This window comes from Carettochelys insculpta, chromosome 2 (genome assembly GCF_033958435.1).
Source record: "Carettochelys insculpta isolate YL-2023 chromosome 2, ASM3395843v1, whole genome shotgun sequence".
NCBI classification, from domain to species: Eukaryota; Metazoa; Chordata; order Testudines; family Carettochelyidae; genus Carettochelys; species Carettochelys insculpta.
In genome coordinates, this window is record NC_134138.1 from 90999702 (window position 1) to 91016340 (window position 16639).

The window sequence follows — 16639 nt, forward strand, 5'->3', positions numbered from 1 at the left end:
TCGGAGGGTGAGGAGGGGCAGCTCAGAAGAGAATGCCCGCTGGCTTTGCCTCAGGGCCAGACTGGGATGGGAGGGGGGCCCATGCCGGCCGCCTAACAGTGCTTGGCAGGGCTCCCAAGGTGGTAGGGGCAGCACGGTAGTCAGGAGCTGCTCCCCAGGGCAGGCTAAGGTGGCAGATGCTGCCAGCCATTAGCTGCTCACTGGAGTGCTTTTTGCCCCCATGGTCATATTTGAGCATAACTATTCTTGCTATCACACTCCTCCTTTCACAACTGATATGAAACAATTGCATCCAATATATATACCATTATCCTGACACAATCAAATACTGGCCTTTCTTTAAATTATGATAAGAGGAAACTGCATACCAAAATTTGGTGGTCCTAGCTCTTATTGTTTAGGACAAATTCTTGAACTAATAGACTCTCAGACAGACACATTTCTAAAAAATACAGTAAGAAGATTGGATTTAATTAAGGAAAAAGTATACAAAGTGTAATTTTATAATACAAAGTTGACTTTGTACCTCATGAACTTTTCAGTAACCATTAACTGTTTTGACTCCTGGAAATGGAATATTAAGTGCATATGCACTATTTGTAAATTTTAAAAGCATAATGACTTAAGAAAATTAAAAAATACAACATTTGAGGATTTTTCATTGACAACACAGAATTAGTTTGCAATATATAGCCTAAAGGATTTTGGGAAATGTTTCACAAGGGACAAATTAAGTAGCTTTAAAGAAGCAACTAAACCATGATCACACACACCTTGAATGGATACCCAGTAATTATCATTTTCCATCTCTATCCTGTTTTAAGATCCCTAGATTTGGGTGGGCATTTGTTTAAAATTCAGGAAATAATGCATCTTCTGATTTTCAAACAGAAACATCAGAAATCCAACTTCCCCTTTAAACAAAATATCAGAAATATATCAAGCCCATTTTACATGCAGTTTGCAGCATTCAGAACACACACACTTTCCAAGAAAACTAAATTTATCTTTGCAGTCTCTTTCTTAAGATCAGCATAATGAAATTTTACTTCAGGTAGATCACTGCAATCTTTGGCCACATCTACTGAAGAAAAGTTCTTTCTGCCTGAGCCATCCCATCTAAAGAGTATGATTCCACAAATGCATACTCATAAAAGGATGAGCCATTTTAGTAGCTCAGTCACCATAACTGTTTCATCTTTTGTATCATGAAACCATCGCCTCTCCAAATTCGTAGGTGAAGGATTTATTTGATAAATGGGATTTTCTAATAGCCTGTACATTATTTAAATGTTTGAAAGCAATATTTCTTTAAATATAAAACAACATAACGCTTTCAGAAATTGCCACTACCATTCAGCACTTCAGACACTAAAGAAAATAAGAAAAGTTATTGAACATACAAGATTTGACATACGTTGGACTGTACATATTCAGCAGTTACATTGAACTGCAGTTTCGTTCACAGGAATTTTCAAACGAAACCTGAATTTCAACACCAAATTCACCGAGGCTTTCCTATTTCCTATACAAACATACTGAATTTTGATTTATTGTCCATTCAAAATCAAAGATCCCATCCCAAAGTTTGAAAATAAGCCCACATTCATTAAGTGCTCACAAGTCTTTCTGTAAATCAGGCCCAAATGGACTTTAATGGTTCACCATGACTTTTTTGCTTGTTTCTAATTAGAATATATTTATTTAAAAAAAAATCGCAAAAACACCACACACACACGTCAGTCTTTCCCTACCCCAGTCTATAATTCTAACAGATTTTGTGGAAGACTAATGGAATGATATAGCATTATTCATAGTGAATTAAAACTATATTCTTCAGTTTAACATCTTAGTCTAGAATCTGGGGGGAAACAAAAAAACTCCACCCATTTATTCACTATGAACAAGATGATCACTTTGGCAAGGGAGGAGCTTACACCAGCAATTTCTGCAGAATTTAAATTTATCAGAACAAGAGAAAAATAAGCTTTAACACTATGGTGGAAAAATCAGCATTCCAAAGAATGAATGGTCAGGCTGTCATCTCATTTCAGACCCTTTGATGCTGTTTTTGCAGACAGTATTGAAACGAACCTCACATCATTTTCACTGCTATGATGAACCCTATGGCAGCGACAAGTAACAAGATCATGTAAATTCCACTTGCTGTTGTTTTGGGAAAAATGCACAGAGTAATGCTCTTATGTAGTCACAGGAGGATGAAAAATGGAGAAGAAAAAAAAGCTGAGAGAAGAGCAGAGTTGCAGAGAACCATCCTGAGGAAGCTGCCAATAGGAAATGGTAAGACAAAAAACAAAAAGATCATTCTCTTTCAGAAGCCAGATGGTGATAGCTTCGTCTCATCTTTTCTCTGGTTCTTTCTGTTGCCCTATATCCTAATCCCAATCTCACCCACTTAAAAAAAAAATGAAGGCATAATTTACATTAGCAGTCTTGGTACTTTTACAACAATTACAATTGACAATCTCATGTCATCAGTGAGCTGCTCATTCCATCGTCGGTAGCTAAACAGCTATTCTTCGCCCATCTCCCACCCCCCACACTCCTACCAAATTCCTATAAATTATTCCCTTGATTTTCTCCCAAGGGTTCTGTTACTTTATTCCCATCTTTCCTTACACTTCCTGAATAACCACATCACCCCAGATCTCATGGCCTCTCTGGGTCACCACACAAGTCTCCTGGCCCCTGTGTCTTCCCAGTCGATTTTCTCCTCATATCTTTCTTCTTTTCTCTGGGTCATAGTGTAGATAAAGACACGTGTTAGATCTTAACTGCAGTAAGAGAGCTTTCTAGCTTAAACCTCTTGAAGAGGAAGAGCAAACACAGTACCAGGATTAAGTGTTGTTCTTTCTTTCTACCTTGTATCCAGTCACATAGTAGGAAAATAGCTAGACATCTCTACCCTCTCATGCTCCATACACAGATTACCACAGGGGTTTGGAAAAGCAAGAGGAGAAAGATGCTAATGTTTAAATCAGGTATATTAATACGTCTGCATTTTACTAGGGTCAGCTTCTTAAATTAATTTCAGTTTTCCCATCAGTCACAGGTGTTTTCAGGCTACTGCACGCTCCAACATCAGAGAGGGATTCAAGCACACATTAGGATATTTAAAAATAGTGGAGAAGCAGATTACAACATGAACCCCCTATTTGCTCCCCCATGTAGTCATGCACTTCCCCAAAATGTCAGTTTTTAAAGTCACCTTGCCTATTTGATCAGCATACATTCACTACAGCTCTGTTTGATCAAGGAGCATTGTCTAGCTAGTTTCTTGGACTTTAATTCTCTCACATAGGAATAGTGGATTATAAAATCTTACACAAGCAAATTTGGATATACACCAATTAAATTATTACAGTTTTCAGGCAATTGAAATTTTGGGTCAAAACTGGTTGACAGTGCCCATTTAAAAATGCTTTCACACTTCTGCAAAGTTAAATCAACTTGGCACTCTCTCTGGCAGCCAACTGTACCCATTAAGTAGAACTCTATTCATTCAATTGAATTGCTGAATTAAGGGGGACAGTTGGTTGGCATGGAGAGGATTGTGTGACTAAAGGACGTTGTCAATCAACAAAGAAATTGCAGCAAGAGTTTCTAAAAATCACAGTGGGTCTCTCAATAGCTTAAGCTAGTTGAAGATGACACAAAATACAGAACGTTTCCGGGGAGAAGCTGAAGATTCAGTACACTTCCAAAAGTTACTTTTGTGCCTTGTTTGTAAATTTAGTAGCTCAAATTAAATACCGTGAAGAACTTCTGCTTTGACTTTTAACTCTGCACAACCTACAATACAAGCATCAAACATATGCTTGATCTCTCTAGTAAGGGTTGTGGGATTTCTGCAGAACTACAGACGCTTGGCTGAGCGTTTTGTCAATCTTCATTTTTACATTTTCTCAGTATTTCATTATGCCTATAAAAAGGTACTCAAAGTTAGCTATGCTTTGCAATTCAAAGTTTCAAATGATTACAGTCACCCATTTTGTCCCCCCTGCCACCACAAATAAAATCATATAGTGCTAACTGAAGGAAACCATAGTGATTGTTATTAAATAAATCTTTCCAGTAGATGAAATCATTAAAAAAACGTGGGTAATACAACATGCATAAATACAGTAAGACATACTAATAAGACACTATTCCCTTTGTAGGCACTATATTCCAATTGTAATCATTTCTGGATGCTTTAGTTTGATAGACTTTGTATTTCCAATTTGGATATCATTGTATAAAACCTAGTAACTATATAGCAGGCGATAATATGTCTTAACCCCCTGAAGTTAAAGGAGTTATTCTGGATGAACACTGGAAGAGAGAAATGCAGAAATTTGACCTAGTTCTTTACTTTGTTTTATTTAATTTTTTTAAACAAACATTTTCATTCATACCTGAGAAGAGAATATACAGTTGTCCACTAATGAACACGGAGGAATAACTAACATGAAACATCTGGCACGAATCCAAAAACAGAGTATATTGTTTGTTAAAACAAAGTAGTGTAGCCACGTCAGCACAGTTGTGTGGCATACCCCTCTACTACAGATTCAGAGTATAGAGACAGAAGGAGCTCTTCAGCTGGTGTACAAACACTATCTCCCAAATTACATTAGGTTTGGTCGACATTTGTAAATTACATCAGCACAGCTATGCTGCTCAGGGTGTAACTGACATCACAACTCCCAACAGAACTCCCAGCTCAAATGCAGCCGTTGACAGAAAAGTGCCTGTGCCGAAGTAACTAATGTTTATGGAGATGGTGCTGTTACACTGACAAGAAAACTATGTCTATGACAGGGGCTAGTATATATTAGAAAGTTAGGTTAAGCCTGCTCTGTCACTTGGGGTGTGAAAAATTCACATCCTGTGAGATGTAGCTGAGCCGATCCAAGCGCCCCAGTAGACAGTGGAAGGTTAATGGAAGAACTCTTCCATCAAACTGCCCATCACCTCTCAGTGAGGAGGATTTACTACAATGACAGAAGGACCCGTTCAATCCCCTGTAGTAAGTGTCTGAACTACAACAGCACTATTGCAGTTGTGTCCCTGTAATGGTTCCAGTGCAGACAGACTAGTGAATTATGCCAACATGTGTTCTGTAGCACAGATGTAGCCCAAGCCAGCAGGAGTGCTCTCTTGTTAGCATAACTATGCCCTATACATAAACAATGTTATGTCACTAGGGCATGTGCTTTTTCATACCTCTGAGTGACACAACTGCTAATATAAAATATGAAATGTAGACAAGGCTTTAGAAAACAAGGCAATGTTACTGTTTGGGATGTAACAGAGTATTTGGTTACATGACCGATAAGCAACTGCTTATTAGTTAGTGCTACCAGTTACTTACAGCCCTCACCGCACCTCCATCTGCTTGCGCCAGGATCAAGCAGTTTCCTGTCCTGCTGCTCTTCATCTCAAAGACCGAGCCAGCACACAGTTTCTGTCCCTCCTCCCCATCCCTGCTGCTTTGCATTTAAAAGGTTGAGCCACACTGAGGCTGGCCCGGCTTCAGTCCCCACCACAGGGGATCGGGACTCTTCCTCCCTAACAAGGAAGAGCCTAAATTACAAGGCAGGGACAGAAGCTGAGCCAGCCTGCATGCCAGTTCAGTCTTCTAAATGCACAGCAGCAGGGTGGGGATTGATTAACTGAGTAACGGACAGAAATTTTGGTAGTTACTCAATGACCAGATTACTCACTCTTTAACATCCCTAATCACAGCTAGGATAAACAGATACATTTTTTACAGGAACATTGGTGCACTGGGCACTTTAAGGTGGTAGAAAAAGCGTTATTTTGATTTTTACTGAAATCAAGAGACTTGCAATGGCCAATCAGATCAAGTATTTAGAAAAAAAGTTCCCCTCATTCTAAAGGTTTAAATAGTGAAGGATTTAGTTAAATTCGTCTGCCCTGTCTTTTCAGATTGCTTTCGGCCTCTAACCCATTTAATGGACTTTTCAAATCTCAGTTAAGATTTATAAAAATAACGTATGAGTTAAATAGTCACACTACTTGCTAGTCTCAAAATAGCTCAAAAACGTAGCCAGCCACTTGTGTGGATATTGCCCATACTATAAAAAATGAGGTGAGTCACTCTAAAAAGAGGATATTGTAAGTATTTCCAAACATAATTCATAAAATATTAGTGGCAGAAAATACAATAGAACTGCGTAGTCTAACTTAGTTGTACTGACTAGCTGATTAGATGTTAGGATAGCCAGCATTTCACCCTACAGACATCAAGTCAAAATAGCCTTCAGAAGTCCAACAGCAACTTAGACTTCTAGGAGGTTAAACAAAAGTGAGACGTAACAGCTACTACAGAATATTACTTCTACTAATTAATATAATAGCTGCAAACAAACATTCTTTGCACAAGTCAGACCCTACCCACAGAAGTCGTCATAACTATTGCACATATCACTTGCCCATGAATAAACTGTTAGTTAAGCAAGAACCATTATTAAACAACACTGCTCAGTTTCTACATATTCAGGCCACAGTTACACTAAAGCTATCTGTCGACAGAAAACATCGTCGGAAGAGACAAAAGCCAGTTGGAAGAGTGCTCTGCTCTGTCGAAAGAGTGGCTGGACCGCCGGGATGCTCTCTTGACAAAACAGGCACTGGGAAGCACAGCAGACAGGGCTGTCCATTGTTCTGGGTGCCCTGTCTGTCAAGAGAAGGTCCCCTTGGGCCATCCGCACAGCATTTTTGTCAACAGCAGTGTTATGCCTCATGGCTGACAGGCTAAACACTGCCGACAAAAGTGCTGAGTTTTGTCAACCAACTGTTGACAAAATGCATTTTGTGTGTGGACATTCCACTAATTTTGTTGGCAAACTTTGCGAGTGTAACCGTAGCCTCAGAACAAATAATACTTCCCAGAGTATAAAAATTAAAAATTGATTTCTTTAAAAAAATAAAATTGATATACAATCCCATAACACTTTGTATTCAAACTGTTTTCTTGCAAAGATGTTATCATTTTCGCAGAGAATACTGATGGCAACAAGCACATAATACGCAATTCCAGCTAGTCAGTCTACTAGACCAGGAGTGAGTAAACTTTTAAGATTAGGCCCATTTTTCAGTCCAGCAATTAGCCGACCCCCAACAACCTGTGGTAGGGCCATAGGAAGGGATGCACAGGAGGTGCTCAGGAAGGGGATGGGACACTCATGAAGAGGGTGCTGGGGGACTCCGAGGGGGTGCCCTGAAGAGGGAGAAGTGTTCATGGGGAAGGACCCCAGGAGGGTATATGGGGGATTCAAGGGGTGCCCTGAGGGAGGAGGGGTGTTTGGGGGGGTAGAATATCTCAAAGGAAGGACCCCAAGGGCTCAGCCGCATCACCAGCTCCACCTCATAGGCATTGCCCTTGCTGCTTAGGTGGCCACGGAACTTGGTGCTGCTGTAGAAAAGGGAGCTGGTGAACCTGGACTGCAATGTGTTGACGGGCAGTGGTAGCACCAGGCTGAAGGTGGCCATGCACCCCACAGGCAGCAGCACTCACTTCACACCCGCATCTTGGAGGAGCCCCTGGGGCCAGCATGACATGGGCAGCAGGGACCAATGTGGCCACCTTACTGAGCTGGGAACTTGCCAGCTGCCCTGGCTTCCAGGCTCAAGGCTTATGCACATTCTGATTGGCTCAGCGGCACATGGGGGGAAGGGGCATTCCCTTGCTGACAGCAGCAGCGGAGGCTGTGAGGGATGAAGTAGAGGGCTGTGGAGGCAGTGGAAGTGGTGGTGGGGGGAGGGGTGGGAGGAGAGCAGGGGAGCCAACTGTGCTGTGTCCCCCTTGCAAAATATCATGCTCCCACACTTTGCACATCCCTGTACCTAATGGTGTTGAACCCTGTGAGTACAGGACAGGGAAAGGGAACAAGCAGAGCTGGGATCAGGAACTGCATTAGGTTCAAACCAGACAAGAGTGCTGTCTGAGGGCATGGTCAGGAACAATCTGAAGCTAGTGGGTGAGGGCAGCAGGGCTGACACCCTCATTGGGTCCTGGGCAAGGTGGGATGGAGGGGCTGCTTTGCACCCTCAAAAGAGGTGGAGCCTCGAGTGGAAGGAGCAGGGCTGGAGCAGCCATTCCTCAGCGCTGCATGGTCTGTGGAATATCCCCCCGGCCCTCCAGCTCTTCCTGCTGTCTAGAGCACGCTGCAAAGCACTTCAGCAGTGATCTAAGGGGCCCAAGGCTCCAGCCACTGCTGCTGGTTGCCACTTTCCCTGCAACAAAGCCCGCTGCCAGCTTTGTCCACATATCTTCTCTGGAAATACCATCACTGGACCTAACCAGGTTACTCACAGAATCACGGGCACTTTCTCATGCTCCTCTACTAACATCATATATGTCATCATGTGCCAACGATGCCCAGGTGCTTTGTATATTGGACAAACTTCTAACTCACTTAGACAAAGGGTCAATGGGCACAAAACAGACATCAAAACACTCCAGATCCACAAACCAGTTAGTCAACATTTTAATGGAATGGGGCATTCTGTCAGTGACCTCAAGGTATGTGTGTTACTGAAAAGAAATTATCGCTCCTTTGTAGAAAGGGAAGTGGACGAACTGACATTTATATTCAAATTCGGAACATTAACACATGGTTTAAATCGGGATGTGAACTTTCTGAGTCTCTATAGGGGCTCGTCTGCATACTTGACTCAATCTAATTCTTGATCTTCCCCCCCCACCCCTCCACTCTCTGATTTGCTCACCTTGATTATCTTTTTCTGATTTGTCCTCCTTGCTTACTGTTTTTGGTTCTCTGTGTCTTAAATATTGAGTCTGTTCTGGTCTGGATATGGTCTGAAGAAGTGGGTCTGTCCCACGAAAGCTCACCTAATAAACTATTTTGCTAGTCTTTAAAGTGCTACTTGACTGCTTTTTGTTTTGATAGTGTACAGACTAGCACAGCTTACTCTCTGTTACTTATTAATCTTAGAAGGAACTAAGTTCTACAGCATGACTGTTTCAGCCATCTATTCCAACCCTTCCATTCCTGCTCCAAAATAAAAGTGAAACATTTCAATGCAGCTGAAACCTGGATCATAGCTGTACCATCAAATTAGTGGCACAATTAAAATATAGTTATGGTCCCATTTGTGAAATGATATTGGGAAGTGCTTGAAATGTGCAAAGAAGGGAAAGTAATCATGGAGGACCTGGGTCCTTCCAGAACAGTTGCTAATATTACTATAGAAACAAATCCTCAATATCAGATTGCTAATGCGGAAATTCCTCAGAAGCGAGCTATGGCCCTGATATGCAAAGATTTACACACAAGTAACTCTGCTCACATGAACGAACACCTAGTCAATGGGAGTTCTCATGTAAGTTTTTTCATCTTAGTCTGTAGGATCAGGCTAGGCCAATAAATGCTATTGAAATGTTCTTTATTATTTCCCATCCTTCTCTAATATTCTGCATAAAGAGCACCAAATATTCATGGGAAAAGCAGTTTTATTTCCAGGAATTTTGCCCTGTAGTACCGAATCCTCTGTGTGAGAAATCATTTTAAATTCTGAAGTGTCAGTATTAAAGTTTATGTGGCTGAGTTGGTAGACAGTTTGCTCTCACAGAAAACAGTTTTGGGGCCATTGCTACATTAATGAGCTAACAGCAGCAGTCGCACTGGTACAGCTGTACTGCTGAAAGATTGCTTGAGTAGCTGTTCTATGCCTGCTGACATAATAAAGCCACCTCAATGAGTGTCGATAGCTACATCAGTGAGAGAAACTGTCCTGCCGACATACTACTATGCACAGTACCACTTATGCTGGCAAAACTTATGTCACTTTCAGATAATGGTTTTTTTAACACTACTGAAGGGCATGTAGACACAGCATAACATCTCACATGGGTTGCACACATAATCTTGAAGGTGCTTCAGATATAAGAAAAACCAGCAAATTGTCTCCACAGACAATAAAGCTATGTTGGAAAAAACATTACCTAATTTCCAGTGCCTCCTGAGGGTATTCAAGAAATTGAAAAACATATCAGTCTGAGGCTTTAGTGGTCATTACTTCCTCTGCACTCTCTAACCATATCCTGCAACACTACATATTACTAATCTTGACAAGAAAAACAAATCAAAACAAACCCACAGCCTCCGACAGCTAAGATTAACCAAGGCACTCTTACTGACAATCCCCAGCCCAGTGCATCAGAAGATTAGATCTTCAAGACAAAAAGTCCTTGGCTACAGTTACATTACAGTGATCTGTTGACAAAAGTCACTGTTGGAAGAGATTTCCTGACAAATCGTCTGTTGACAGAGTGTGGCCACACACAAAATCGGAAGACCACTTTGCTCTGTCGACAGAGTGACCGGACTGTCTGGCTGCTCTCTCAACAAAACAGACAGCTGGAGGCACAGTATACATACAGGTTGGTTTTTTTTTTTTTTTGGTCAACAAAAGGTGCTCTTCCTTGTCTAGGAGAGGCAAAAGGTTGTGGAGGACATGCTGATTCTTTTGTTCACATAATGTCAACAAAACACATTGTTTGTGGACATCCCACCAGTTCTGTCAGTGTGGGTTTTTTGAACTCCTAAGGAGAAGCAGCTACATCATGAAAGGGCTGGTCTACACTGAACTTCAGGATGTGTAACAAGGCCAATCCATTTACTCAAGACTTTTTCCCCTGAGGAGGAGAAGCTGTTATTTGCTATTGCTACAGAGTTTTTTGTGTCTCTCACATATCAATTTAAATTATGCTTTAATCTTCTCTTTAAATACTCATGTACATTTGTTGTAAGGGGAATATTTTTATAACTGGAAAGCAATATTTTTAGACAAAAAAATTAACATAAAGCCATTTATAAACAAGCTTACTTTTGTTGCTAACATCTTAGCCCCTGATTTTGCAAATGTGAACATGCATGGAAGTAGTCTCACTGACTTCCATAGGACTATTCATGTGCTTACATACAAGCTTATGTTTGCTTTCTAGATCAACACTATTCTTTAACAGAACCATGATTTATCCCTGGAAAACTGAAATATAAATATATGGGCAAGAATAAGATGATTACATATTTTTCATAAAATTTAAAATATATCTGGACACTTTTCCAGATTTGCTTTCACTACAAGTGACAAGCAGTAAAGCAATGTGGGGCCTTTCAGATCTCAGTCACCGGTTTGAACCTTTTTACCACAGAAGCCATAAAAAGTGGTTACCATATCACAGCTGTAAAGTGGTTTATATATATAAAAATTAGTGATTGCTACAACACAAAAGCCGCCATCATAAATAGCACCCCTGCTGGTATTCTCAGAGAGGCCAGAGATTTAAGTGAACATAAAGATTAACCTACCTTCTCACTCAGAGATGGTTAGATCAGGAGAAGGATTAACTCACACTAATAGAATGTGAGAAACTGCATTTACACTGTCCGTGCTGAATCTGCTCTGGGTATTAACTTCTTTCATAAGAACTGTTCTTGGATCATTTTAGTCTACAACGTTCCAAACACAGTTAATGTTTGTTTGAGGATTTTTTGGGGGGTGAGGGGACAGGCGGGGAGAAGGAGAGAATGCTATTTGACAGAGTTGGTTTTGTCAAACCCAGTAGAATAAGCTAGTGTTTGTGTGATAGTGTTTGCTTTTGCATTGACATAAATTTTTAAATTCTTCTCATCAAATGGCTTGTTCATACTCTGCTCAGATTGTAAAAGTAGTGCAGTCATTTCAACAAATATTGAATAAAAATGAAAACAGCATAGTTTTCCATGTAATAGCTTGAATAGGACTAGTTCCTTACATTCTGCTTTGGTTCATAAGTAGTTTTTACAACTAAAAATGAAGAACAAAGTCATTGCACCACTTAATTCATAAATCAAACTTTGATTATATAAACTGACATTTGTCACATAAAAGATATTTACCAAGTTGTCATGTGACAAGACACATTTATCACAGTGGAAATGAGAACACAGTTCTGATTTACTCTTTTGGATTTGCTGGAAGCATACTGCATATCAAAACAAGGGAAAGGTTCCCATCTAATAAATAAATAAAACCCCTCTTTCTAGAGCAGACAGACATTTTTCTTTTGTTTGTTCTGTGATATGAATATTGCTAAAAAAAAAACAACTTGCTGATGTTTTAAAGAATACAATCTGCCGCTCTTTGTTACTTTTGTAGAATAATGTATGCCACACTGAAGTTGGTATATAACTACAAACTATAACTGTTTCCCTGATACTCTACAACTCTCAAATTGCAATACTGTTCCCTAAAGAATATAAACTGTATTTAAGAAAGCATTTATTCTGTATCAGACCTATCATTTCTCATCCTCAAAGGAAACTTGCACAGCAATTTCAAAAGAGGAGTCTGGGAATTTAAATTCATAACCTTAGTAGATGTTAAAAACGATGCACTGAACAGATACAGATTATAAAAACCATAAAGGCTATGTATCTCAGAATCTTGCTGCACCCAGAGCTGCTTAATTTTCCAGACCTGAAGAAAATCTCTGTATAAACTTGAAAGCCTGTCTCTGTCACCAACACAAGTAACACTGTAAAACATATAACCTCTTCCACCCTGAAAGCTTGCAGTTTAAAGGTATTTTTAGATTTAGGTTTTGTTCCCTGTAGAACCACATCCGATTTAGCTGCAGGTATAGCTGGATTATGAACAACAACAACAACAACAAAATCCAGTTTAAAATACAAAAATCTTTTGGTACGTTTGGGGAAAACTGTCTTGAGAATAAAGTTTTACAGTGTTACATCACACTTTAAAAACACATAGTGCAGCACTTCCTATCAAACCATGTATGAATCATCTGATGTTAAATACGTAAGTGCACGTATTTCAATCATGGCATAACATGTACATACACACACAGACTATGGCTCTTATCTTGCAGAAACGCACCTACGTAAGTAAGGTTATGGAGTGCAAAATTAACGTGAGTACCCACAGCACAGGAAGGGCAAGCCTCTGCCGGTTGAGAGGTCTATGCATTCTGGATGTATTCTTTTAAAATTATTAATAAAGGAAGGCTTAAGCGTTATGATTGGAAAATTAAAGTCAGAAATGTAAACATGCCTCAGCTAGACACACACAGATCTAATAAGGGCTAACAGGGAAGGAATATACAATAACGTACAGTGGGACCAAGTTAGTTGACCTGGAAATCGATCTCCACTTCTTGGCCCTGCCTGTTGACGTTCTCCAGACACACTGCCCCCCGAACAGGGGGTTTATCACTGAACGGACAAAAGGCACAATCCCTCTCGGACCCGGCCACTTGCCATGGCCCCCTCCCCAGCCTCCCCCCGCCAATGAGCCGAGGGGGTCAAAACTCAAGCCGGGGCACAAGGGCTCTTCCCGCACCACGCGCGTAGGACACGCGCTGGAACGAGCCCAACGCAAAGGGCGGCCAGGGCCCGTCCCCGCGGGGGTGCCGGGAGCGGACGGACCCGGCTGGTAAGTGGCAAGGGGAAATCCCGGGTCAGGACCCCTCCCCCCCCAGCGCCAAACACGGCGACACGCGGAGCCCGGCAGCGCCCGCAGCAGCTGTCACCAGGCGCCAAGCGGCCCCCGGGCGAGCGGGCGGGAGGCAGGGAGCCACCGGCGGGCCCCCACCATGGGAGCCGCACGGCCGCGCCGCAGCCCGCCGGGCAGGGAAAGTTACCAGGAAACTTTCCGTCACTCCGAGCGGGGGGAGAGGGGAAGGGGCGGGGCTCAGCCCGCGCCCGGCCCGGGACTGCGAGCGGGGAAGGGGCTCGCCGGGCGGGGGAGGGGCGGGGGAGCGGGGCCTAGCGCGCGTCGGGCGCCGCCGCCGCCTCTGCGGGGTGACAGCGCGGCCGGGTCCTCACCTGCCTCTCCGCAGCGGCCGGGGCGGGGAAGGACGCGCGGCCCCTGCGCCTGCCGGGCCGCCGGGCGGCAGCGGGGTGGGGGGCAGGAGCCGGGCGCGCGCTGCGTGCGGAGACTCGCGGCCGGGAGAAGGAAACGCCCCCGGCTGCCGGGCTCCCCGCCGCCGCCGGCGCTGCCCCGTGCTCGCGCCCGCCCGCAGCCCGACTTAGAGGCCGCGGGGAGGAGCCGGGCGGCCGGGGCGCTCCCGCTCCCGCCCCCGCCCCTGCCGGCTGCTCCCCCTCAGCGGAGCGCGAGTTCGCGGCCCGGCCTAACATGGCGGCAGCGGCAGCGGCCCGGCTCTTGTCCCGCCGGCGGGGCCCCAGGCCTGGGCAGCGAAGGGGGAGGGGCTGGAGGAGCCCCCGGGTTTCGGGGGGGCTCTAGATGCGGGCGGGGGGCTTCGGGTGGGCGAGTGGGGAGGAGGCGGAGCAGCAGCAGCGCAGGGCTTGGGGGGACGGTCCCAGCGACGATGGCTGGGGGGCAGAGATGGTGCACGTTGGGGGCCTGAGGGGGCAGTCTGGTGGTTCTCAGTCAGGGGTCCGGAGATGCCCTCCAGGGGTTACATTAGCTCAGGGTTCCCCAGACCTTATACAGTGGGGCCCCGGGATTTTTCAAGACCTTTTTGTGCGGCCCAAAAAGATAAACACCTGTAAAAGCAGAATACATAGTCAGTGTTCATTATGTCTTCACAATAATAATAGTACACAGCCCTAATTCGTGTATTTTCTAAGGAACGGTATTTTGTTCCCAAGGACTGGTACTGGGCCACAGACCACACTTTGGGGAATGCTGCATTAGATTATATAAACAGCTAATTTTACAACCCTGGCTTCTAGTCCCTGACTGTGGTTCTCACTCCCCAGAGACTGGTCCGGGGCTGTGGCTGCAGTTCCTGCTTCCCAGGTGCAGCTCCCACTCCCCACCACTCCTGCAGCTCTTATTCCTCTACTGCAGCTCCTCAGCCATGCCTGCAGCTCCTATTCCCCTGCTGCAGCTCCTTGGCCAGGGCAGCCTGGGGCCACACCTGCAGCTCCCACTCCCCAGTAGTGCCAGAGACCCGCCCAGCCACACTAAAAATGTATTCTGTCAACAGTAAATCGGCAGAACGTCGAACTTTTGTCGACAGCTTTCTGGTGATCCTCCATGAGGCAGAATGCCTTTCTTGACAGACTGTTGACCAGAAAATCCATGTGGATGCTCCTGGGGGCCCTCAATTTACAGACAGGGTTTCCAGGTCACCTGGCAGCCTTGTGAGAGTGGATGCACAGTCTGGCCCTTTGTTGACAGAGCAGTTTGGTTTTTCAATCCTCTTTTCTGGTCAACAGTCTGTCAACAAAGGCATTCTGCCTCATGGAGGATCAGCAGAAAGCTGTTGACAACAGTTCCATGTTCTGCCGATTTAGAATCATAGAACACTAGGACTGGAAGGGACCTCAAGAGGCCATCGAGTCCAGCCCCTTGCCCCAATGGCAGGACCAAGTACTATTTAAACCATCCCTGATAGACATCTATCTAACCTGTTCTTAAATATCTCCAGAGATGGAGATTCTACAACCTCCCTTGGCAATTTATTCCACTGTTTGACTGCCCTGAAAGTTAGCAACTTTTTCCTAATATCCAACCTAAACCTCCCTTGCTGCAGTTTAAGCCTGTTGCCTCTTGTTCTATCATCAGAGGCCAAGAAGAACAAGTTTTCTCCTTCCTCCTTATGACTCCCTTTTAGATACCTGAAAACTGCTATCATGTCTCTCCTCAATCTTCTCTTTTCCAAACAAAACAAACCCCATTCTTTCAATCTTTTTTCATGTCACATTCTCTAGACCCTTAATCATTCTTGTCACTCTTTTCTGGACCCTCTCTAATTTCTCCACATCTTTTTTGAACTGTGGTGCCCAGAACTGGACACAATACTCCAGCTGAGGCCTAACCAGCACAGAGTAGAGCGCAAGAATGAGTTCTCATGTCTTGTTCACAACACACCTGTGAATGCATCCCAGAATCATGTTTGCTTTTTTTGCAACAGCATCCCACTGTTGACTCATATTTAGCTTGTGGTCCACTATAATCCCTAGATCCCTTTCTACTGTAGTCATTCCTAGATGGTCTCTCCCCATTCTGTATGTGTGAAACTGATTGTTCCTTTCTAAGTGGAGCACTTTGCATTTGTCCTTAAAATCCTGTTTCCTACAAGTGGGAATTGAACTGGCTACCTAAGGATTCCTGCAGATACATCCACTACAGTCCTCTGCTCTACCAGCTGAGCTATCAAAGGGATATGATAGTTAAGAGAATGCATTTTTAGTGCAGCTGCTCTGTGAGTTTTGTGGCTGCGCAGTCCAGCCAAAATCTGTTGACAGAAGTTTTGTTGGAAGATATCTTCCAATAGTTACTTCTGTCAACAGACTGCTATACTATAGACTCACCCAGAAAGTGGTAGATAGCTCAAGGAGGAAAATAAAAAGAAACTGGTTTAATTAGAATACAGAGTATTGGTCAGTCTAACTTTTGTTTCCATGAAGTTAGTACTTCATGTACAAAGCCATTTTGACCATTTAAAGTTTTCTACTTGGGTAGTTAAGTAGGAGAGATATTCCTATTTCACAGTCATTCTCTCAGTATGTAAAAGCATATAAACAATCACAAGTGCCTCTCGTCTTTAGCACAGCCGGCACCTGAAAGTGGCCAGAATCTTTGTATTTGCTACTCGAGGTAAAATCCTTCA

General features: G+C 43.5%; 1 protein-coding gene across 3 annotated transcripts in view; it reads right to left on the minus strand.

Annotated features, from left to right (window-relative positions):
- The window catches only part of YES1 (YES proto-oncogene 1, Src family tyrosine kinase), a 60373-nt gene extending 46245 nt beyond the window's left edge, over positions 1–14128 (minus strand). The window contains exon 1 of one of the 3 annotated variants that reach the window (XM_074987360.1): positions 13884–14128. The gene's annotated coding sequence lies outside the window, so the exon portion shown is untranslated. Of the gene's footprint in view, positions 1–13171; positions 13233–13883 lie in introns of those variants that run through there. The other 2 variants (XM_074987359.1, XM_074987358.1) reach the window with 2 other exon arrangements.
- Positions 14129–16639: the final 2511 nt, after the last annotated feature.